This window comes from Pseudopodoces humilis, chromosome 10, assembly GCF_049639895.1.
Source record: "Pseudopodoces humilis isolate 2021_Gansu_Grassland_sample_001 chromosome 10, ASM4963989v1, whole genome shotgun sequence".
Lineage (NCBI taxonomy): Eukaryota > Metazoa > Chordata > Aves > Passeriformes > Paridae > Pseudopodoces > Pseudopodoces humilis.
In genome coordinates this window covers 21,046,575-21,068,927 of record NC_142209.1, presented here as the reverse complement: position 1 = coordinate 21,068,927, position 22,353 = coordinate 21,046,575, and the positions used below count along the sequence as shown (strand labels likewise).

Genomic DNA, 22,353 nt, shown 5'->3' with positions numbered 1-22,353 from the left:
TATAGCCTTTAAATGTTACTGCAAATCCCAGCACCTGTACAAATATCTAACCTTCTGAACTTCAAAAACTGACTTCCCATATAAGGGCCTGCTACAGCCTTTCTGAACACATCGCAAGGATTTTCATCTCACCCATCTTGAACTGACCAATCTCAGTGTTTCAGATTTCCTTTTCATCTGACAACCCAGGAACAGTCTGTTGACCTAGATTCCCTAAATAATTTATTACATTCTAGACTTTTTATGCCCCTTCTGATTTGTCTTTTTTTGATCCAGCTTCTCTTCATGTGAAATCTTCCCAAACACAGATGATCATTGGCCACCTTTCCAGCAACTCTTTTAACTCCCTTGGCAAAGTTCCTACATAAAATTCAAATAGTGCTCAATTACTTTCAGTATTTTACTGGAGTTTGAGATCTGAAGAACTTCTGTTTCAACTGAAGCATTCTGTCAAATTAAAAGGTATATCAAATAATGTTTTTATTATTTTGAAAATCAGTAACATTGATCAAACTACACAAGTCAGTCTTCTGTATTGATAAAATCAAAAACTTATATTGGAAGCAGTTTCATATAGATTGAAATGCTTCACGTGACTTAAGACTGTGCTTATATTGTTGTCTGCAACACATATTTACAAGCATTTGAAGCACTATAAATACCTTCGCAACATGTTATGAATAACTCAGATGCTGTTTTCCAAGCTAAAATAAAGAAACATACAACTGGGTAGTTTCACTTTTTACAGCACTCTTTGTAGCAAATCATTGGCAGCTACAAACAGTCAGGACTGAGCAACACAGGTGGAAAGTGGCAGCTGTGAAATCCTGTGTCAAGCACTGCAGCTGCAACTCCCTGGAGCAGGGAAAAGAGCAAACCTGGAGAAGAACCAGTGAGTGAGAATGGAACTGTCAACCCAAGAGCTCTGTGCACCAGGACAGCCAGCCTTGAGGTTCACCCACAGCAGCTGCTTGCCTGGCCAAGCAGAGCCCTCCTGAGACCTCAGACAGCTCCTGCTCTGAAGCACAAGGTGCACAAACAAAATCAGGTTGATTACCCTGTTCCAACAAAAGTCAGGCCTGGCCTCAAGAGGAGAGAGCTTGGGACAACTTATCTGCAAAAGACTGCCTCTCCCGTAGGTGCAGACCTCCCCCAGGCTCACAGCTAAGGAGCTGCTGCCTGAGCCCAAAATCTCCATGGGGTGATCCAGAGACACTTCAGAGACACAGGATGATGAAAGTCACGTCCCACCAGCATGAACAGGAGAGTGCCCTTAACCATATCCAGTGGGAACCGAGGACAATGGAGAGACCACAGACCCACACCAGATTCCTGGCAGGCTGATAACCACCGCCAGGCAAACTGTCACCAAGCTCAAGGAAACAGCAGTTTCTTCCTTGCACCCAGGAAAAACGGGACTGAAGACCGTTAAACGTGTTTGGAGAACATCCAGAAAACCACAATGATCCTATAAGAACCAAGATCTCATCAGATCTCTGTTCAAATCTGCCCTCAATAAAATGCTGTTAAAGGCTTGAATTTAATTGTTATTTCTGGCAGTGCACCAAGGAGTAAAATAAAGAGGTCTATCAGGCAATGTGGAAGAAGTTCCTGTATTGCAAATCACTCAACACACACCAGCTCCCCAAATGATGAAACAATCCAGTATAAATCTCAGGCTAAAATCAAGATGAAGACCCAGAACTGGTGACTAAGCACACCATGACTTCAGGCCATATCCCCTGCAAAAAAGTGGCTGTGGGGAAAATTTAGGGAGCAATTTTCCCTCAAAATAAATGGCTGTCAGTCACAGAACAACCCCCTCCCATCACTAAACAGTTTAAATTCTGAAAGCTTTTGTGACTATGATCAAAATAATTCAAAAAAGATGTGCATAGAGATGTTTTTATTTTCCACCACTCTAAACGCCTTTCCATTTATGTAGCCTGTTTTACCTACCTTAATATCCGCAATCCTAACACATACACTCCAAGAGCTAAACAAAATGGGCTACTTTTCTATAGATATTATCTACCACCACTCCTGCCTATATTCATACTGATGCTTTTACAATCCATCATAAAAGTTATAGTGTTTCTCCCATAATAGAGCATTTCCTTCCATGAACCATGCACTAATGAAATTAATCTTTAAAGAAGAAATTAGATTAAGATTTCAAGCAACATTTCAGCAACATCTTAAAAAAAGCAAGATTTTAAAAGCTAGGCCACCGGAAAAAAAAAAAAAAAAAAAAAAAAAAAAGTTGAGGAAAATAAGTGAATTATTTAATAGCATCACCCCAGAAGGAACTTTACTGCACAACTGTAGTGAACAGAGAAGCTATTAATGATCTTCAGCTAGTTAGACACAATGAATTAGCACTTCTTTAAAAATCAATTGTGGAGCTTTCTAAAAAAAAAAATCTAAGTTTGTGAGAATCTAAAACACTACAGAAGTGTTGAAAAGTAGGCCACAGACATGCCTATTTACACAGCCCTGCAAAAGCAGGGAAATTTTCTGTCCTGTATAAAGTGCTGCTGACCTGCCTGTACTGAAATGATAATGGAAAAAAAAGTCTACATGACATTTTGCTGGCCTGTCCACGAAAGAAAAATTATTTTGACATGTAGCATTAGATAGAAGCAGTAGAGCAAATCTCTTTTGGAATAAGTAATGTAGAACAATCTAACTAGAAAGATGAAGATATTTGCAGAATAGTGGGAAGTTATTAATATTGTAATATATTTTTAAAAAGTAAATACATTTTTTCGATCAGTCTCAACTGTTAGTTCTCCTAGAAGAATTCAAACACAAATCTTTATCCTACACCGAGATACTGCTCATAGGTGTCTGTGACATTGACAAGGTAACTCCCTTCAACTAAAAGGGGATCTCTTTCATTTGGAATAGCAGCCTTTTTTTGTTACTTACCCAATGAAATAAAAGGTCCTGAAGATCACAGCCTTTTGGGGGCAGTTTCTGATGTCAAAAGGAGGAGGCATAATACATGATCAATCTGTTTTTAAGACAAGTGGACACACTTGCAAACACTGCTCTTTTTCACGCATTAATAATGTGTTGATCAGAATTTTGTATACACAAGCATTCAATCCAACAGAACAGAAAGCAATCCACTTTCACAGAAGCAGAAAAACTAGCTTTGTGCTATTCCCTGGGCAAACAACATCTCCACTCTGTCACTTACAGACACTACAGAAGAAGCTCTGCTCCAGATCTAATTCCCACCACCATTCCTTTTTCAAGCTGCTTTTGGGAAACTTCTCCAGTGCCAAAGTCAGTAAATAACTTCTGCCCACCTGCACACTTTGGTAGGCTCTCTTCTCTCCAGAGGACCCCGAGGTTCCAGGGACAGGTAAGGACCTTTTTTACATGATCTGGAGAGGAAAAAGTGTTGCAGTCTCCACCACACTGTGGGAGGCAGATCCACCCTTCCATCAGCAGCAGTCTGGTTCTGCAAGGGAGGTTACGACCACTGCAGCAAGGACTGCTCATGCCTGTTTGGGCACTGCTGCTGTCTACCCATACTGGCATGGAGCCCTACTCAAGCACCATTTGTGATCTACTTATGCTTGCTGAGAACTTGAAAGGCTGCAACAGAATTTGGTAGTTTTCTTTCGTGTTACTGAGATGTAGCCCTCCACAAGTTAGCTGAACAAATCACCAAAGTCAGCATAATCACGGGAGGACTGTGCATCTGGGAGATGGGTGGGCTGTGCCACATCCAAATTATCTCATGGCTTACTAATGGTAAAAAGGAAAATATCTTGCTGCCTTCTCTGGGGCTGTGCAGTCCCACCCCTTTCAGCATTTGCTGTACCTCTGAACTGCTTTAATCCACTAACCAGCAGAAAGCTATTAAGCTCTTCCCTTTCCTCCTGAAGTTAATTTTTTGCTGCTTCAGTGAAATGGCACCGACACCAAAATAGCATAAAGTAAGCCACAGCAACTGGGAGCGCAAATGGGAAAGTAGCAACTCCCCCTTCTTGCGTTCAGCTTTTGCCAGCTGCAGCTTAACTATTCATTGCTATTGCTCAAGAAAATAAGTTCCACAGAAAAGGCTTTACTGCAGAGGGCTTGCCCTGCACTAAGCAAACTGAGGACAAAGCAAACTGAGGACACAAAGTTCGTGGAGTTCATGGCAAAGCACAGGACACAAAGACATGCTGGGTCACACCAAAGGCCCTGTTAGCCCAGTACCCTGTCTCCACCACAGCCTCTAAGCACAGTGCTGGAGAAGAGCAAGAACAGGCTGAGCACATCTGCACTTCCCCCCAAGCACATGTGTGGCCTTCAATACTTTCACTGGAAGAGATTTTCTTAGACTTGCATTTGTCCACCAAATAGTCCCCAGAAGACCTTTTCCAGGAGTTCGCTTACCTGCCTGAAGAACGTGCAGAATGTTCTAGATGCATGAAGAATGACTTCCCCCTGCCTTCAAAGTTTGTCTAACTTTTTCTTGGCTCTTTCACACTGGCAGATGAACTAGCCAAACTCTCTTCAAGCCAGTCACAATTTCATGGACCACTGTGACATCATTCCTCAACCACACCTTTCCCAGTCACATGAAACATCTGTCACATGGAAGCCATTCCAGGTCTCTAATAACTCATGTCACTTTTCCCCACAGTTCCTCTAGCTGCACTGTATCTTGATAGGAAAGGGAGATGAAATAATATCTAATGCATGGACAAGCAATAGATTTATACAAGGCATAATAGTGTTCTGTATCTTATTCTTTACTTTTGTCATTTCGTAGGACTTGATATGCTCTCTTTAATCACTCCTAAGCACAGAGCTGATGACTTGACAGAAGTATCATGGGTCTCAAGATGCCATGAGCAGTGACAGTTAACCTGAAGTCCCTAACTTTGTATAGAAAGTTCAGACAGTTTCCTGCTAGCAGAGCAAATAATTTCACATTCATCTACATAAAATGCAGCTATCTCGTACTTTTAAGCAATATCAGGAACCTAGAAAACTTGTCATAAAATCTTTGAGTTAAAATCTCCAAGTTATATGAACCACTGAAAACAAGACAGCAATAATAAGAAATCTACTTGGGACAAAAAACTGCTGAAGCACTCAACTGCAGTGAGCATGCAGGACAGAGAAGTCCTACAAATGGGACTGCACATGTAACAAGGAGTTCCTTTAGGCTTTGATCTGCTAGTTATTTGAAACCACACAATGGCTGACTGAAAAAGGTACAAGATCCCAAAGGAATCAGATTCCCTGCTTCTTGCAGCAAGCTTCTAAAGTTCCCTTTTTATAACCACCTTCACCAAAACAAATAAATCACTTCTAAGTTAAAAAAAAAGTAAAACAAGGCATTTCCATGCAATTCCTTTCATGTCTTTCCACTGCCTCATCTAGAGTCACATGCTCAGTCCTGACCTTTCCAGATTCTCCTCTCTGCCTCACCACACTTATTCAGACTATCAAATTCATTTAGTGAAACCATCCTATCCTTTCACACTCGACTCTTTTCACAGACAAGCAGTTCATTTTCATGCAGACCCACTTTTAACTTCAAAAGGTTGCTTTGTATCTCAGCTTCTGATGTCCCTTGATTAAAACACTTTCAAAAAAGGATCTGAAAAGCGTTGTAGCTGGGAACTTTCAGCTTCGTCTCTGTCCCTCCTCAAAAAAAAAAAAAATCCACTGTTAAACAAAGTGAGAGGCCATGCATCCACTCAGGATTTCTGTAACTTGTCAGTAGTTGTCACAGTTCACCCATGCACATCCAAGGTCATGACCAGAGCCCAGAAAACTGAGCCCACAGCTGTGGTGGGCCTGGATCAGTCTCCTGGAGTTACCTTCACAGTGACACTTGCTTTACCTTAGGCCTCCTGTGAAGCCATTCATCTCCACTTATCCGTAGGTGGTTGGAAGGAGCCAGCCCCTCTGAGCAGGGTCAGAAGGCAGTGACAACCTGACAGACACCTGGTGACGTCCCCTCTGACCAAGGCAAGAGCACAAACCCATATCACACCATTAGCAGAGAAAGCCACCCTGCAAACACATTTGTTCCTCATGCCAGTGCACACAAAAAACAGCACTGCAAAACTGAGCTGTGTGAGTTACATCACACCACGCCAAATGATTTTGCTTTCCTTTCCGACCGCTCGGACAACTGCACTGCCCCAGGCGGGCACTGGCCCCCTCCTCTAACAGCAGCACCCAACACCTTCCACACAGCTGATACCCCACCATGAACCACAAAGAGCACTTTTTACCCATTCTGAGATGCTTCAGCAATCATGCGAAGACAATTTAATTAACAAGATTATATGCAAACTCATAAAGCAATTAGGTGAAAAGACAGGGCAGAAACTTTGCCAAACTTACATCTTTTAAGCACACCTAGAAACTACATTTGTGTCACAGCAAACTACCATAAAAATTCATGTAGTGGTTCTATTAATCAAAGCATTTTTCACTTTGAGACCAAAAATACAGGAGAATACTTGTTCATAGCTCATTTTAGAACCATTTTCCATTTAAAGTATTTATAACTCAGTAATTTCAGGTGAGAAAACCATACTGAAAAGAGTAGTATATTACACTACATTTCTCATTAATTTCCCTGTGAAACATCTGAATCTCAAAAAAAATCTGACTTTTAACTTAATTATGCACAATTTGGACACTCCAGAGTCAGGAATTCAGAGCTGAATCCCATCTAGTCACTCACAAAACCTTCATAATGAAAACACATTATAATCATACTCTTTTCTTGCTAGAACAGACAAAAAGGCACTACTGTAATTTTTAAAACCACATTTGAATCCCAAGGGGGTTTGTTTGGGTTTTTTTGTACTAGGTTTTTCTCCCATAAAACTTACTAGACACATTTCTATCAGAACACCTTCAGCAATGCATCCAGAAATGCAATGAATTAAAATGCAGCAGCTATTTCCTACTTACTTTCCTCAGATTTTAAGTACAGGAATTTTACCTAGCTCTAAATACAGAGAGCTACCACAGATCTTTAGAAGAAGGGGAATACAGTTCTTCAGCGTAAGCCTCTGCTCCCACCCCCTTGAATCTAAATGGAAACACAACAATTAAATGTGTCACTGATTTTAAATAAATTTTACTTTCTTACATTAGACACTGTATCAAAACCACAGCAGTTAAAAAGTCAAACAATTTTCCAGCTGGCTGCTACATACATTGAAAAACATGACCAGTTCAAGATAATAACATGTCCTTTGTATTAAAATACCGGTCAAGCTGCTGACAAGGAGACAAATTAGTTTTTAAACCATTAGTATACACTCACATAAAATTAAAAACAGTTCCATGGAAGGAAATTTGGATAACCATGATACGCCTCTTCCAGCACAATACTTCCCTTTGATTTTTTGAGAAGTTATTAAAATTGGACTATCTCAACTTGCTGGAAATTCATTTATCCATTATTACAATACACAGTTAATGCAGGAGATTAGATTAGGTTTTGACAAGTCTTTTACACTTCTCAGGGCAGCACTGCTATTTCTGCCTAGGTTGGTAACTTAATCTACCAGCTAACCTTTCTGGTGTTGACAATGTGCAATTAACAATTTTTTTCCCTTGCCCCCGATTCCCATCCCAATGCAGAGGATGCTGTTGCAGTGACACACATCCCAGCTCCTCCTGGCAGCCTGGTCCAGCACCAGCCCCAAAGCACTTGCTGTGCCCCCACACATGGCTCCCTTAAAGCATCTCACAAGACTTGGCAACAGCAGCAAAACAGAGCAGCCTCGAAATGGAGGAGGCCATCACCTAATGAAACATGACTAACAGGACTGCTGACTGTCCAAATATTTAACTGCTCTCCAATGCTGCGGGTCAGATGGGTTAATCAAATAAACTTACATATCCGGAGGGACTGCCCATTATTTGTGTTTTCTTTAAGTCCTTATCTGACTTTAGACTCTGAAAAACTACCAGGCTGTGAGCAACTGTGAATATCTGCACATAAAACCTAACAAAGAGACACACCAGAGCTCTCCCTCATGAGCCGAAAACATGTTCTTTTAAAAAAAAAAAAAAAAAGTCGTTTTGCTGAATAATGTGACAACTCTCTTCAGCACACAAAAGCAGCACATGCTGATGGGAACTGACAACACCTACGCCAGGTACCTGGAAATATAACCCATGTCACAGCACACAGTTGCAAGTGGGACTCTAACACACACCTCTCCCAGACTTAACCATTAAAACTCATCAGAACAAAAAAATGCCAATACACATGGACAAAGTAGATGCAAAGTGTTTTCAGTGTATCACAATGGAAATGAAAATAAAGCTAGGATTAAAATATAGCTTAGTTTCACTGATTTCTAAGAGCATTTGTCTCCATTCAACAGGAATTTATGCACCATTTCAACCTGATAAGAATTTAATTTTAGGTAATAAAGCTTTACAAATTGAATTCAAAGGGGAAAAAAAACGCCAGCATTTCCCAATTATTTCCAGAGCTCCACAACTATAGACTTCAACTAAAGGAAAAGGGAAAGCTGTCACTATAAAAGCAGAGCTAATGTGACCTCTGGATACAGTGGCACTAGCAAGCAGCTATAATAAAAATCAGTATTAATTCCACACATTTCTGTTTTGAAAATAAAGCAATGAAATTCCCTCACACCCACCTGCCACAGGGACACAACTCAGACCAACTTCGTCAAAGAGGATTTTTAAAGTCTTTCTATGGGCATGTAATGGATTCCAAGACTGAACGTGCACTGAATGTTCAGTGAACCAAATAATTTTTAATAGATTCCTCAGGGGAGTTTTTTTTATATTTTTAAATCACTCTAAGACCTTGGAATGACAACCTGATTCAGAGGCAAAGAAAGGCTGTTCATGAGGTGGGGTATTGTGCTTCTTCTGGGTTCTTCCCGAAAGAATAACAGTCATGTCTGTTATGTGGACTTTAATACGTACTTCAGAAATGTCTTCATTTCTACAAGACTTAAACTTTTTAAATTGCTTTTCAAAGCATATACAGAGGAATTCTGAAATTCCTCCCTGCAGAAATACTACACAGCAAGTATAGAAAGTTGATCTAACAGAAAGGTGGGAGGAACTAAAAGCTGCAATGAGGCAGCTCACCTACTTCAGCCACAGCTGCTAAGAGGTACGTGATAGACAGCATTAGCAAAACCATCAGGCCCTTATATAAAATACCCTAATGTAGCACAAATTAGATCAATTTTCACATTTCAGATTAATGAAATCTCTCCCCTCCCCAGGCCCCTCAAATTCATGCCCACCTTAATAGCAAGGCCCTATGACATGATGGCAGATATAGCACGAGAAGAAACCACCCCTTGAAAGAGGGAATTTTTCCAGCTGTATGATTAAGTACGTAGGAAAACAAGACGAGGAGCCTCGAGCACTGCCGTTGTTAGTGTGATTTCAGCAGGATTAGGCAGAGCACGATGGAGGAAAAGCCTCAGACAATGAGTCCTTTCATACACCAGAAACAAAAACTACTGTTAATCACACCCGCGATTCAGTTTCTTCCACTAATTCCTAATCAAACATCAACAAATAAAGCAAAACACTTATTCTTGCTTGAATTCTATGAAATAAAAACAAATGAAAGGAAGTGATCAGCCCGTGCTGTAAAACTGTCGTTGCCTCTCCACCTCCTGATGGACAGGGAGCTGAGACAGGCATGAATAGTTGGGAAAGGAGCTTTTCCATAAAGCCCGTCCATAGAGAAGTCCAGAGTAGAAGAGTGCTGCATTAACAAAGAGGAGAAACTTCAAAAACCAAGAGACAAATTCAGTCAAAACCCTCCTCTGTACAAGAAGAGACCCTGCACCACAGTCATTAGAAAAAAACATCTGGTACACCACTTTGATTTTCTACATTAGTCACTGGACAGAAACAAAGCATCTTTTTTTTCCAAAAGCAGTAAATAATTGTAAATCCACTTTTATACATAACCTATCATTTATCACCTCATCAGCGACTGCTTGAGGCTGACAGAATTAAACACTCAAATCAGGCATTTCTGTTAGAAGTAATAATTACATTGTTACTACAATATACAGTAAAAATATAAACAAATCTGTCTGGCAATATTTTTATGCACTCTCACTGAAGTATCACTAGACTCTAAACAGGCAAAATTATAATAGTCACCAAAAAAAAAAAAGAGAAAAACACACCACACCACCAACCACCAAAAAAATCCACTTCCAACGAAGTATAGCTAATTTCAATTTAAAAATTTACCTACAGGCAAAAATACATAAATGATTAGCATTATAGTGTTTATTTTAATTACACTGTGTAACAAAAATCCAAGAGCCTGATAACTCCCTTCAGATACTAAGAAAGCCAATATTCCAGAGCTTATATTCCACTCATAACCTACACAGTAATGTCAGGCCATCCTATCACTCAAATGCCAAAGCCAGCACTTCTTGTTGCATCTAAAACCAACTCGCAAGTCTCAGCTCAAAGAAAAAATGGGGGAAAACAAAAAAAAAAGGCAAAAAGGAGGTCAGGAGGATCCTTCACCTGCTCCTTCTAGACAACACTTAAGAGCATCAAAAATTCACTGGTCTTCAAAGCACAACTCTTCAAAGATTAATAGGGGAAAAAATACATCTCTTTAATTCAAGCTTACATTTACAAATGCTTTCCAGCAATGTAACTGCTGCGTAATGTATTCTTAAACACCGTACAACTCATGGTGCCTACCCTGAACGCTCAATGATCTAAACAAACAAAACACAATTCACGATTTCTAGCGTGCTAAAGATGTTTTTTGTCATTGCAGTCAAGTTGCTGATCCCAGCAACTCTGCAAGTCATTTTAAAACAAATGTCTGCCCATCTACCTTGATGGTTCTGGCCAATGAAGAAGCCTTTGATCACTCTTCAGCAAAACACTCTGTGTCCTAAAGGATGCCCAGCTTTCTGACAGCAGGCTGGGGGATCACTAGAAGAGCATGACAGCTGGCTGCCATGCAACACTTCAGAACTCTTCCTTTTTGTAATTAATTATGCTCCTTATTTTTTCCACACACATAAGAGACTGGCATGGAGGTAAGTTGTAGCAACACGCTTTATTATTATCTTGTTTACAAAGAAGCTGCTTCAGGTAAGAGCCCTGGTAGGAGCCAAGCACAGTTCCCAGCAGTACCAGCCTGCTCCCAGAGAGCTGCTGGGGCTTTATCGTGGAGGTGCACACGCTGCACCTTCTGTGGACTTCTCCTGGGCACAGCCCAGAGGTGCCCCTGGCCACCACAGCCTTGGCCAAACGCCCAGCCAGCCAGGGAAATCAGCAGCAAAGGCTGCAAAGCAAAGCGAGATGTTCACTGCCAGGAGGAGCCAACGCCTCTGTGCTAAGGACAAGCCCCAGTTTGGGGCAAGGAGAGTCCACACTCACTTCATCCAAAATCCAGCTGCGAGTAACAGAGACACTTTGCACCCACCCAAAACCAGCTGCTGAAATCACAGCCATGCTACAAGGCTTCTGCAAGCTCTCCCCGTCTTGGCCTGGCTGAGGGAAGTAGGATCCAGCATTTACTGATCTGTGTTAAAATGAGCCCTCTGCAATGGGACAGACCCCAGGAAATTAGGCTAATTGACAGCCTACTCTAAAATGGTTTTTTGGGTTTTTTTTCCCCAAGCCAAAAGGCCTCAAATGAGTACATTACCTTAACCAAAAGCATAAAGTTTAGTTTTACAGGATCCAAAGACATAGCAGAATCCAGAAAAAACACAAACCAACAAGAGGTGTTAGCCAGACAGACTTCCATCTCACAAGTATACTAAAGGAGAAAAAACTTTCCTGCGAAAGTTTATAATCCTACCTGTGTCAAGAGGCAGAATTGAAGCCGTAACACCATAAAATCTGCTGAAATACTTGTGTCCCCAAGCGTAATTCTTTAAATCTGTATTTTATTAATGAGAAGCTACTCACGAACAAGGCTACAGCAAGGAGACATTCAGTATCTAAAATTCTTGTTCAAAAATACATGCTTCATCCTGAGGTTAACTACAAGTTTACAAGTACTTTTTTTTAACCACATAACACAGGCGTTAGCATACACAGACTGTAAAGGAATTTTGGTGGTGCCAAAGTAGTCTCAACAAAACCACTGAGAATATATATTACAAAATTATTTCTACGCCTTCTAGTTCATAGGTTTAAGAGGCCAATTTTCTTTGTTTATGGTAATTATGTTTCATATTTCACTGAACTTTGACATGATAAATGTATTATTGGATTTTGTGTGCATCTTCTAGACAATTTGTGTAATCTTGCAAATTTTGTAGTACAAGTAGTTAAAATACAATGGACAGTACATTCATAAATTACAGATTTTTCCTTAAGGTAAAAGAATTACTATTGATTCTGCAACAACTAAACCTTTGATCAAATTTGGTGAAACAAATGTTACTTAATATTATATAAACAAACATAGCTCCTTTGCATTTGAAGAAAACAGTAGTTTGTAAAAAGGAAACAACTCCATCTAAAAACAAGGTCACTTTTTTCTCATTTGCCCCATCTCACATTTCTGAAGTATGTAACACCTCAACACAGTCTTAACTCACTGTGTCCAAAAGGCTCCCTTGCCATTTCTATGGTTATTCTTCAAGACAAAAGATCAGAAGCACAGTACTTGCCAAGTAAAATACTTATCTTTTTTAAATATCCAGCCTAAAATCCAAATACTAGACTAGCCTTTTTCATACTTCTCAGATCTAATTTATCTTCCTGATTAACTATTCTATCAAAATACATCTAGGGAGAAGAAAATTTAATACATTGATATAACAATTACCGAAACTCCTCCAGAAAAACAGACGCTGATCATCCCACTTCTTTACCTACTCAGAAAACTCTCTAGAAAAATGATGACTTTTTCAAAACACTGTAAGGTCTAATTTTGTGAGGAAATCTAACAGAAGAATCAAGTACCATCCCATGAATAACTTCCTGCTCCTGCAGAGAGAAAAGATATTACAAAGCTCAAGTGCCTGACTGCCTTCAGCAGCAAGGATGACACATGAGAGAAGAATCCATACACAGGAGGGACAGAAAAGCAACCCTGCTCTGTGGATCTCATAAAACAGAACAGATGTTATTCTTTGCATACACACATGCAATCCAGTGTTAAACACAGCACTTGCAGGAGGAGAAGAAAAAAAAAAAATGGAAGACAGGCCTATGAAGGTAACAGATAATTCCTCTCCATGGTCAAGCACTTGTATGCTTTGTTTGGTTTCGAGTGATGACTGGATTTCCAGCACTGCTTTTGAAAGAACAATGCCACATGCCTGGCCTTCATGCTTTTTCTCCATTCAATTTCATGTGACAACTCCAAACTATAAACTTCTTGTGCCAACCTAAATAATTCCTCTTTCTCAGTAACACTGGAAGAAAGTACTTACCCACTTGCCAGCTGCAGCTGAGATTTTGTGCCAAGAAATAAATGTCTTTTGGACAGGTTGTAAACTGGAAGCTTCTACGCCTGCTAAAGGACATAAGAATGGGAGCATCCTATTCCTTCCCAGATTAATGGTATTGCTCTATTTTAGCTACACAGTGGATTGCACTTGATTCAAGCACCCAAACAGCTTCCTCTGAGTACAGTGCCCAGATATTAGGAGATACTTTGGTCAATTTTGATCTCAACCAGGCTTTTTATAAGCATTGCTTCCATCCTCTGCTCCAAAAACCCTAACTTATCTCTGTATTTGTGATCTTTAGAATAAAGTTCTCAGATAATAGAGTCTTTGAAGGAGCAAGACCTGTTTTGCCCTTTTTTTTCTGCTAAGGCACAGGTGTATAAACACTGTGCGCACACTGACATTAAATAGCCAAGTGCTCCAGCTTCCCCTACTTGGCCTCCTTTCACAGTCCCAGGAGACTTGAACCTTTCTACAGACAGCAAACACTTGCAGGCACTGGTCACTAAGCTCTCATGATCAACATAAGGCGAAGACCAAGGCATCTTTCCCACCGCCCAGAAAGATGATGATTAAGAGAGAGCAGAAGGGATAGGCTTTGTGGCAGAATGGCTAAATTAGAAATTAAAAGAAGTTGAGAACAGCTTAAAGTCTTCTATCTAGGGCCAAGGCCATACTGGATTTCTCTTCCTCCTAGTGTTGAGTGGCTCCTGGGTTCCTTAGCTTTGCAGGCTGGGATTCCCCACAGGTTTCATCAAGCGCCCCAGCATCCAAAGGTAATACACCTACATACATGTGTGACACACAGTGTAGCAGCACATACCTACACTCCACTTTTCCTTCTCCTCCCAGCTTACACAGGCTTCCCAAGGGCAAGATGTTACTGCCTGTTACCATGTTCTGTTTTTTTAGGGGGGCTCTCCAAAGCTCTGTGAAGCTTCTCATAATGACAGTGTCAAAGGCATGAATAAAACCTGTGTTGTTGCAGTGAAAAGTGGCCTTTTCCTCTTTAACCGACAATCGTGAACCCCTTTCCCATGCTGACCATTATAACATTTTCATTTTGGCAGTGAACTGAATTTTATGTTCACAAAAGTACTGCCAAAATGCCAGTTAAAAAAATTCAACTAATATGAATATGTAAAGATGAACATGTATACTGCTAAAAAGCCAAGTACTCTCTCCCATAGAAAACAAAAATTGAACCAACATTAGTAAACACACATGAACAAATGATGATGAGGTACATTAAAAGAAATATACATCTCAAAATAAGCATCAGTACCATGAACTTCATTTTAATGTAAGAGTAGTTACATCTATCACCTTCACAAATAGAGCCAAGCAATGCTTGTTCCCCTTCCTCATTAAAGCTCTACAACTGGTACCTCCTGTATGCCCACATGCACCATTTCATTAAGCTCACTTGACATTAGATGAAAAAAGAGTACAAGAAAATTGCATATTCCCTGCCTAAAGTAAACTTGTCATTTAAGCCTTGTGTATAGATAGAATTTGATATAGCACTGGCGCAGTGAGTCATTCGTCAGTTTTAGAGTTTGTACGACAGTATTCTTACATATGTTTTGCAATACTTTCCAGTTCGCTAGCACCCCATGTAATTACAAGTTTTTACTGGAAAGGAAGCATATATTTTGGGTTTGAACACTGCACTAAGATCTGTAGAAACAACGCTTACTTTTATGGTCAGATTCTGAGCAGAAGTAAACCCACAGAAGGAACCCTCAATACTGTATGAAAAATTAAAGTTGAATCATTACTTTTAAAGGAGAGCAAGCAATGATGGAGAGCATCACAAATATTTCTCAGTTAATTACTCCGAACATAAACATAAGCAAGTCTCCTGTCAGTTTCCTTCAAAAGCTGTTTCTTAGCTATGTAAGTTAAAACTGCATTCATTCAGAACACTATATAAAACAGCCAGTAGCTACTACAAGTGCTTTACTTGAAAATAATAGATGATTTCACATCCTTCTGTACTGGGGCAAGATATCACATGAAAAATTTTCCCTACTGTCTTTGCTCCACCTTTTAAGTTGCAAAACAGACATGAGTAATTTAACTCTCAACTGTGGTTTCTAAGAAGCACTAAAAAACACTGAAACAGAAAGATTTGTCCTGATTAATACTACTAACAAGATCAGCTCAGACTCAGGCTATCATGGGGTGGCATCCAGCTCACTCGAACACTTCACAGGAAAGCTTGCAATTCTTCAACAGGCACAAATCCCAGTTTTAACTTGCACACAGCCACAGGTTTACTGTTTAGGAAAACTTCTTCAGTCTCTTAAAGCTGGTTATTATTAGTATTCCTTCCCACTATCTAAACTCACATCAAATGGATCTACTGAATTGTACATCTCCTGCTATCTGATAAAAAGCTGGAGAGAAAAAGCACCCTTTGCCCAATTAGAGTCACCTGGTTAAGATTCAAGAATGGGCAGCAACAACTCAGTGGTTTTTTCCTCCCAAATGCATATACTATGACCTACAAGAAACATTTTCTGCTTAAAAGTAATGCTTAAATGGAGATCTATGGCCGAACATTATCACAAGGATTGCACTTACTTGACAGTCTGCTATTAGCCAACTCCATTATCGCTATTTGCAGTTTTTAAATGTACAGATTCAGAAGTAACTGTACAAAGCCTCCATTACAAGTGGATTTATGGAAAGCCACAGCAATAATCATCTTCATTAGGCATATCTGCCCACAGCCCTGCATTATGTGGACACAAAGAGGAAAACATTTCTTCTCTGTTACCCACAAGCTTAGATCTTCTTCTTTATAACCACAAGCTTTGACTGTCTTCTCTGGTTTTGCCAATGACAATTATCTCACGTTCCCAAAAGCAGGACTTAGTTTAAAAAAACAAAATTAAAAATACCTGCATACCTCCCAACCCACAACCAATATACAATGTAGGACAGCTTCTACTTCGATTTTCCAGGAATTGACACTTTCATGGGCAACGTGAATGAGAAGAAAATGTTATCTGTGAGTTCTACTATTTTGCTAATGGCCCCAACCAGTATGCAGACAGGACACATTCATGGACACATAAACGCAAAGAAAAGGGCTGACGGCAATGTTTGTAACTAAACTGAATATAAAAGTCTCTTAATCTGAAGTTATGTGTTAACTTTTTGGCCATAAGCTGTTTTAACCCTTTCACGTATGTGGTCATGTTGCATCTTATTTCAAAACCTAGACATAGGCTAAGAAACTTGCACATTATGATGGTTGGTTAAAGGCAGAAGCTGAGAACTTAAATAATTCAACACTGTCACCCACCACACACTCAGATCACAAACTGGCTGCTTTGCCACCAGATTTTACTCTTTGCTTTCGAAGTTCAGATTGCTGATCATGCGCTTCACAGTACGGATATCTATTACTCCTACGTCCTCAGTATCACAGCAAACCACCACAGAAGAAATAATAAAATCAGGATTAAAGTACACTTGTTCCTTCCATAAAACCAACCTCGTGAGCCATGCATTTCCTGCATTATCATAATGAATGCAATGGACTTCATTTAAAAATCTGTTTTCAAAGCCTAACTGGCAGTCTTGGAACAATCACCCAGCAACCAGACACAGAGGTAAGTCATTTGCAACACAGGACCTTAGTAATCTTAAATTAACTTTGTCATTTCCTTAGCATTTACCTTGAAAAATGAACAAAGGTGGTTACAGAAGCAGCATAAGGAAACTCTATTTGCTCACTGTCCCTGCACAAGTTAGCTGCCTTCAGAGATCTCTAAACCAACAAATATTCAACTGAAGCTTTGATTATCCAGTTATCGTCAGCCCAAATCACTTTTTACAGTTCAGTCCTAAACTTGACAAGAGAATATTGCATTTGATACTGACAATACGGCTTTATTCGGTTACATGTGAAATAAACACGGAACTCCAAAACGCTTCAGAACAGCTGCCCCAGTCAGTCTCCTGGAAACAGACCACATCTTTCCCACACAAGAGGTTCGCGGGAACAGACCTTTAACAGCGCGGAAATACTTTCTTTCGTCGAATTTAATTTACGCCAGCTATCTGAACTGCTTGAAGTTAGGTCTGAACAGTTTGTGGGTGCAGAAGCCACCGCGAAGGCAAACGCACCCGCCCACCGCCTTCGCCTCCCGCTCGCCCCGGGCTGCCTGCGCCCACCCCGCGCCGCTCCACGCGAGCCCGCCCGCCCCCCCGGGTGTCCCGCGGGGGAACGCTGCCCGCCCCGCCGGCACCCCCGACCAGGCAGGCGGCACAACAGGTTGCGGAGGCGGCTCGGGGCAGGAGCCGGCCCCGCGGAGGCTGCAGCCGCGCTCCCTACGGAGGGCGGACGAGGGGAGACCGGGATGAACACCCCCATCCACAGCCCGGTCTGGGGGAGCCGGCACCCCGGGAGCAGCGGCGGAGCTCCTGCCCGCTCCCGCCGGGGGCCCTTTGTTCTCACCACCCAAGACGCCGCCGCCCGGCAGCCCCGCGCTCTCCCAGGCGGCGGCTCGCCCCACCCGGGGGGAAAGGCGCGGTCTGCCGCCCCCCGCTGCAGCGCCCTCCCTCGCTCCCTCCTCCCGCCGCAGAAACGGCCGGCGCCAGCCGCGGGAAACGCTTCGGGCCGCTACCGATCGCCCCGCGCCTCGCACACGGCACAGGCACCCCCGCCCGGGACGCCCCACGGCGCTCAGCGCTGCGCCCCGCGGGGCGCGACCCCCCTCCCCCGAGCCCCCCCCCAGAAGTGCGCCCGCCGGGGCTGCCCCGAGCGCCGCAGCCCGCCCGGGAAGGTCACGCCGCGGCGGCAACCCCCGCGCCCCCGGCACCGCGGCGCCGGCAGGTGCCTGGCTGCCCCCAGCCGACCCAGGGAGGCCCCGCCGGGCGCAGCCGGTGGCCGCCGGAAAACCGCGTGGCGGCCCCAGCGGATGGTAGAGGGGCTCCGGTCCCGCACGACGGCCCCCACGGGGCATCCGGGGCGGCGGCGGGGCCGAAGCGGGCGGCGGGGCCGTCGCTCGGGGGCCGCGATCCGCGGGGGTCAACAGGCGGCGGAGTTTGGCGGGTCCCCGAGGGACGATTCCACCGTGTCGGTAGCCGGACGCGGGGCTGAGGAGGGAGAGGCGACGCAGCCGAACCACTTACCGGGGCTCCGGGGCTCCGCCGTCCGCATGCTGCCTCCGGGCGCCGCGCGAGAACCCGCTCCGCTCCCCGCCGGCAGCTCCGCTCCGCTCGCTCCTTCAGCCGCCGCCGCGCGGGACCGCGCTCCCCGCGCGCCGCCGCCAGCCCGCCCACGCCGGGGCCGCGCGCCGCTCCCGCCCCGCCGCCAGCCCAGCCCAGCCCTGCCCGCCCCGCCGCCGCCACCTGCCGCCCGCGGGCTCACCTGGGCTGCGCTGCGCTGGGCCCCCGCTGCCGTGCTGGGCCCCGCGGCAAGGCGAGGCGCTGCTGCCGGCCGAGTCCTGCTTCGCTCTACCGCGGCCTGCGCCGCGCTGCCGCCCGCCTCGCCTGCCGAGTCGGCCCGGAGCCGGCGGGCAGGGCCCGCCCCGGCCAGGTGTGGGCGGGGGAGGGCGGGGGGCGGCCCGGTGGGGAGAGCGAGGGCGCGGCCGCGGCCCGGGGCGGGCGCTCTGGAGGCGCCGCCGGAAGGAGCTGGGCTGGCAGCTGGGGCGCCCCGCCGCTCTGCTCAGCCGGCGGCCGGGAGAAGGGGCTACAGCCCAACCGAGACTCGGAACGGGCCCCTCTGCCCGCGCCCGGTACCTCCGCTCTTAAGGCCGGGTCGCAGAGCGGGTCAGACCCGAGATGGCGGGGGTCATCCCCGTAGGTGTGAGGAGCGGCGGACGGGCTGCAGAATGGAGCCGTCCCCGCGGGTCTCCTCGGCGGCCCCGGCTGAGCGCCGCGCTGGGACCTGTTGCGGGCTGTGATGGTCTGGCCGTGGCGTGGCTGCCCGCGGTGTTTCAGCCCGTGCGCTCGCCCAGCGCTCTTCTGCTCGTTTACTCCGTCCAGCCCCTCCTGCTTCTCCGTCCAGAGCCCTGAACTGAGAAATGAAACTGAGACGTATTTTCTGCGGGCTTTTGAGACGGTGGAAGGGTTAAGTCAGGCAGGCCCTTGCACCGGGTGTGTTGGTGCTCTTTGGCTCCTTGCCCAACCCTTCCTAAGAGCCGGGGTTGCGTCAGCGCGGGCAACACCGCGGTGTTGGGCAGTTTCGACCTGCTGCCGTTCTCTGCGCACCGTGCTGGGGTCACTGAGGCATTTCCCACGGCATTATGATTTTTTTTTCCCTTCTGCCGTCTCCAGGATTTCTCCTCGTGTGTGGTAATAGTATTCCTTTGTGGATCTTTGGCCGTTATCATCTCATCTCCTCCAGCCAGGGTGCTGGTAGGAGCCAAATAGTTTGTAGAGGTTCTTCCTCTGTCCTGGCAGTGTTGCCTCAAGCACTCTTAGGAGCACTGGACTTCACACTATTGAATGTGATGCCTGGCCCCTCATGCGTCACTTGCCTTGGCTCTAAACCGAGTACCTAAAGCCAGTTTTGCACCCCTGCCACACCACAGGAAGCTCTGGCACCTAAAGCCTTTGGTTCTGGGGATATTTTCCTTCCTACACAGTATCCAAATATTGCTGCAAAACAGCCCTTCTGTGCATTACACAGTGAGGCCACGGAGCTTAGAGTAAGTGGTGCTGGCTGAATGCCACACAGCACTGCCAAAGTGCCCATGGGCTCCACTCTCTCTGTTAAAATTTGGATCTGCTTCAGGATGCTCTGGAGCGCAAGACCATGGGGAAGGGAAGGCGGGAGATCCCTACTCCAGAGAAGGGATTCACAAAGCTGCCAGAGCCCCAGCTTACGTAGCAGCCATGTTGGCAAGTTTAAGTGGGGTCATGTATAATCAACCCTCATTCATTTTATGTATGAGCAACAGGTTGTTGAAGTTTGCTTGAAAAATTGAAGATATGTGACTTGTTCCTTTACTAATCTTGTCAGATGTTTAAGAGTTTTTGAGTAGTGACACTGAAATGTCTGGCCAATCTACTAGATAAATTTTTAAGATCTTTTTAGACACCTAAAGATGCAGTTTTCTAAACACCTTCACCAGTGTGAATTCATGTGACTGACACAGAGCTGACTCATAAACTTTTGATGCCCTTAAGCTTCTAGCCAAGACTTGCAGGTAAATGATTGTCCCATGGGTGTAAGCCATTAATCATCTGAATCATGTAACAAAGAGTTTTCTTATACACTACCACCCTAAACTCTTTGTTATTCCCCCATGCACTCTATGCCTGCACGATACAAAAACCTGGAAAGCTATGGATAGTGTAAGCCCACTAGACACTGGTGATTTGCTTCCACTTGATATGGGGCAGCCAGTTTGTCACCCCTTTACCTCTCTGAAGACTTCACAGTTACAGGGCAGTGTTCCTCAAAGCAAAGGCATCTTCTTCAGGGACTTGTATAATACAGGACACAGTGGCATGTTGTCACCAAAGCTGTGTTCTGGAAGGAGCTGTACGGGAGTCCTAAAGCCCTGAGGATGACCCACCAGTTCACACATAGCACCCAAGTGTTTCCTCTCAGTAGCTCTCATGGCTCCCGCCTGCTCAGCCGTTTCAGTGGTAAGCTTTTTGGAAAGCAAAGTCTTAGTGTGTATTTGCAGTATTCAATTTGGAGGTCACTGGTCTTGGTCGCCCTTCCCTTTGATCCAGCTCTTCTGAGTACCACACCCATACCCTTGTCCTGTGTGCCACTTGATAGCCAGCTAGTCTGTAGATACAGTGGAGTTTGCCTTTAACATAATAAACTAGTATAAAATCAAAAGACCAGAATGCTGATTTTTTTAAGACTTGTCAGAACAACTTCCCTTCTTGTTTCAGATGTTGCAAAACTTGCTAAATGTTTTGGATTGAATCTGTAAGCTGCAGAGCTTGTCAGAAGCTTGTCCTCTCTCCAACTGTTGGGGTTTTTTTAAGGGAGTATTCTTGCTGCTGACTGTTCCTCACCTGATTTTATAGTAATTGTCAGTTGTATTGTCAGGTCTACTGGTCTGATTCACAAGTGCCTGGTGCAATGCTCAACTTGGTGCTCATGTAAGATAATACATCTCCATCTGTAGATCTGCTTGACAGCACAGCTTGAGGACCATATGGCCATGACTCTGACTGCCCACCATTTTTTCAATATTACCCCCAAGACTCTTTCATTTCCTTTGTAAGACAGGATTATTAGAATACTGTTTTGCTCCAAATAATAATAATAAAAAAACAATCTATGTTGCCCATTTCTGTTATTCTCCAGTTGAAGGAACTGAAGCCTTAGAGAGACAGCCCTGATGTTTCTTCATCCATAGCACTTAATTGTCTGGGTTGAGAAATCTTTAAGAGGAGATTAACAACTTCCCCTTGATTTTGCCTAATTATACCTTTTACTTTTGAAGAAATGAAAGTCAATGTTGTAATAATAGTACAATCACAATGCTGAAGTGGTATTTGCTTATGTTTCCTGGCCAAGGCTCATAAGCTCCTCATGTACCTTTCTGGAAAGTATGTTCAAGTGTCTTTCCCTTTCTGCATTGTTTGTCTCAGCTCACTGACCACTTCTGGTCAGGATATGTGTTCTCTCTTGCTGGAGCATCGCATGGAGCTTAGCACAGTGGAGCTCCCCAGCTGCCTGATGCCTTAGAGGTCCTACAAAGCACATAAGCATAAGTAACAATCCTCATAGTTTGTTTTCTTCCTGCTCTCACACCAAAGCAGAAAGCTAAGATTACTGGGGAAAAGAACAAGCAAATGAAAGTCAAGCACCACTAAAAATTTTGGTCCTGGTGTGTAGATATATTTTGGGCATTACTGAATGGGAAAAGTTTTCTACTCCTGACTGAATAAAATGTGCTAGAAGAAGACC

At 44.0% G+C, this 22,353-nt stretch overlaps 1 protein-coding gene across 8 annotated transcripts in view; it reads right to left on the bottom strand.

The window, feature by feature from the left end:
* The window catches only part of PTPRF (protein tyrosine phosphatase receptor type F), a 376,425-nt gene extending 357,448 nt beyond the window's left edge, over positions 1-18,977 (bottom strand). For 7 of the 8 annotated variants that reach the window (XM_088060644.1, XM_088060649.1, XM_088060646.1 and 4 more), the window contains exon 1: positions 18,603-18,733. The gene's annotated coding sequence lies outside the window, so the exon portion shown is untranslated. Of the gene's footprint in view, positions 1-18,602; positions 18,734-18,840 lie in introns of those variants that run through there. The other variant, XM_088060645.1, reaches the window with a different exon arrangement.
* Between the last annotated feature and the right edge of the window lie 3,376 nt (positions 18,978-22,353).